The 3,206-nt window shown below is 47.9% G+C and overlaps 1 pseudogene; it reads left to right on the top strand.

Annotated features, from left to right (window-relative positions):
• Positions 1–950: 950 nt before the first annotated feature.
• Positions 951–3,206, top strand: LOC127296330 (indole-2-monooxygenase-like; annotated as a pseudogene).

The following is a 3,206-nucleotide window of genomic DNA, read 5'->3' as shown; positions in this document are numbered from 1 at the left end:
TAACTTATCAGTCAGCCTCAAAATGGAGATTAATCGCTTATCGGGCGATTAATTGATTGGGTCGACCATTTATTGGCTTAATTTTGTTGTAAATTCTTATTTTCAGCACTAAAGTTTCTATAATATGCTATGTATTGATAATATTGAAGCATTGAACAGAAGTATTATCTTGATTTCTTGCATTTGAATCAATAAAAATGGAAATTTTGAGCTAATGCATAGTTCTACAAGACTATAGAACGAAAATATCGACTGCCAGACCGAATTTCAGCGAAATCTCACTAAATATCGGCCAAAATATCGGTCGTCTGACTGAAAATTGGCCGAAATATCGGTGCGGCACCGAGAGATGCCGAAATCTTATCGGTTACCACCCGATTCACGATAAACCGGTCGATAAATCGGTATCTCGACCGATTATTTGAACAATGCGTCTGTTTAGACTTCAAATCTAGATCATCGATCATTTTTACTAGTCGTTATTTTTCAAGTGTATAAATGTCACTCGTATATTTTTTTTAAAGCACTCGCATTTACTCATCACCGCACAAAATGTCTAAGGCGATGAGTCTTATTCTTCCACGTTTTGTCCGGGGTACGATGAGAAGTTTTTCTTTCCTATTCGGGCGCCACCATCTCACAGAAAGAACAAGGAAAGTTTGGTCTTTTTCATTCTGCCGTTTTTGATGTGCATACCTGAGCCTTTTGTGTATGTGTGTGGAGGTTTCTCGACTCCTATACGTGTTTTCTGATGAACGGAGCGCAGTGAACCTTATCTCAAGGAAAAACTGGTACAAGCAATGGACATGCATGCTCAGCTACGTGTGGGAAAGGATACCACATGGCATATATGTGGAGAGCAACCAAAACAAATACTATAATGTCAAAAAAAAAACGTGTGGGGAAATGCAGCTATAAAAGCTTGTAGCCTCTCTAGCCAACTTAACTGCGTCTCTTCCCATTGCCATGGCTCCATACGCAGAAGTAGCGTACCAGCTGATGCATGGGACACCTCTGCAAGCACTGCTATTGCTCTTCTTCATGCTACTACTGCACCTGGCCACCACAACCAGTAGCAGAAACAAGGCAAAGCGTGTACCTCCTTCCCCTCCGGGGTTCCCTGTCATAGGCCATCTCCACCTCGTCGGTGACCTTCCTCACGTCTCCCTCTGCAACCTCTCCAGGACGCACGCCCCGACGGCCTCATGCTACTCCGCCTCGGCGCCGTTCCGAACCTCGTTGTGTCGTCCCCGCGTGCCGCCGAGGCGATCATGCGGACGCACGACCACATGTTCGCGTCCCGCCCACCGTCCAAGATCGCCGAGGTGCTCCTGTACGGGCCGTCGTCGGACATTGCTTTCTCCCCCTACGGCGAGCACTGGCGGCAGGCGAGGAAGCTCGTCACCACCCACCTCTTCACCGTCAAAAAGGTCCAGTCGTACCGCATCGCCCGTCTACAAGAGGTAACTACTGACTTTTACATAACAACAGGTACCTTGATTGTCGTCTGACAACTGTCAGGGTGTATTCTCGAAAAACCTTGATCGTCGTCTCCGTAACAAACATAGACAAACACAAGAACCTCCTCTTCATTTACAGGTGAAACAGGTGATGGCCAGGATAAGCGAGGCAGCGGCGGCGAGCAAGGCCGTCGACCTGGGCGAGACCTTGAATGCCTACGCGAACGACGTGGTGTGCCGCGCCGTCTCGGGGAAGTTCTTCAGGGCGGAAGGCCGCAACAAGTTGCTTAGAGAGCTGATCGAGGCAAACTCTGCTCTCGTCGGTGGGTTTAACCTCGAGGACTACTTCCCAAGCCTAGCCAAGGTGCTACATCTTCTGAATAGGTTCGCCTGCAGCAGCGCTAAGACGGTACATAAGAGGTGGGACGAATTGCTCGAAGCGATTATAAGCGAGCACGAGAGAAACTCGATGCACCAAGAGAACGGCACCGATGATTTAGGCGAGAGTGACTTTATCGACATGTTGCTAGCCGTTCAGCAAGAGTTCCGCGGTATAACCAGAGACCATATCAAGGCCATCCTAATGGTGAGTAAATAAGTAATGGGTTTTGCTAATTTTTTGTTGAATTACCTTAAGTCTCAAAGTATCATTCGACTCACATACCGTTGGATTGTGTCGTGATTCGTTCATGCCATGAGTTGCAACATCTTGCACATGGCATTGCAACTAGAATTTTGCAGCTTGTACATGGATTAAGCTAAAAAGATGGTCTTGACATTAAGGTTGCTTTGTGGTCCGTGCTAGCTATGAGTTTTAACATGGGTTGCGCGCAATGTGTATTCACGTCAAAAGTCTGATAATTAATAAGGTCAACAAAAAATAGATTACCATACATATATTTATGTTACGTTTGCCACCTCATTTTTTACCTCCTAATTAATGAACAACGTGCAGGACATGTTTGCGGCGGGCACAGATACCTCGTCTTTGGTCTTAGAATTTGCCATGGCCGAGCTCATGCGCAATCCTAAACTCATGATCAAGCTGCAATCGGAGGTAAGAAACAACACTCCCAGGGGACAAGAACTCGTCGAAGAAGAGAACCTTTCCGGCATGTCCTATTTGAAGGCTGTGGTGAAGGAGACGCTCAGGCTGCACCCACCCGCGCCGCTCCTTGTCCCTCACCTCGCCATGGCTGACTGCGAGGTCGACGGCTACAGGATTCCTGCTGGAACACGGGCCATCATCAACTCGTGGGCTCTCGGCAGATACCCGGGCTCGTGGGAGAAACCCGAGGAGTTCGTGCCGGATAGGTTCGTCGAGGGTGGTGCCGCAACGACGGTGGACCTAAGGGGAAAGGACTTCCAGTTCGTGCCATTTGGGGCTGGCCGGAGGATCTGTCCTGGACTCAACTTCGGGTTGGCTACCGTCGAGATCATGCTGGCAAACCTGGCGTACTGCTTCGACTGGGAGCTGCCGGACGGCGTGGAGGACATCGATATGACGGAGGTGTTTGGCCTCACGGTTCATAGGAAGGAGAAGCTCATGCTTGTCCCCCAAACCCATATAGCCGTGTGATCGGTGTAGAGTGTGCATGTACCGTAGTTCATGCTTGCGTGTGTGTTGATATTCACATTTGCATACATACACGATGCTGATGAACTCATCTAATTACATAGTATGGTTTTACGTCTGAATGTAAGTAATTATTCAGTCTGTTGAAATCGAATGTAAATTTTTTCTTA

The sequence above is a fragment of the Lolium perenne genome, chromosome 1 (genome assembly GCF_019359855.2).
Source record: "Lolium perenne isolate Kyuss_39 chromosome 1, Kyuss_2.0, whole genome shotgun sequence".
Lineage (NCBI taxonomy): Eukaryota > Viridiplantae > Streptophyta > Magnoliopsida > Poales > Poaceae > Lolium > Lolium perenne.
This window is presented reverse-complemented; position numbering and strand designations above follow the sequence as displayed.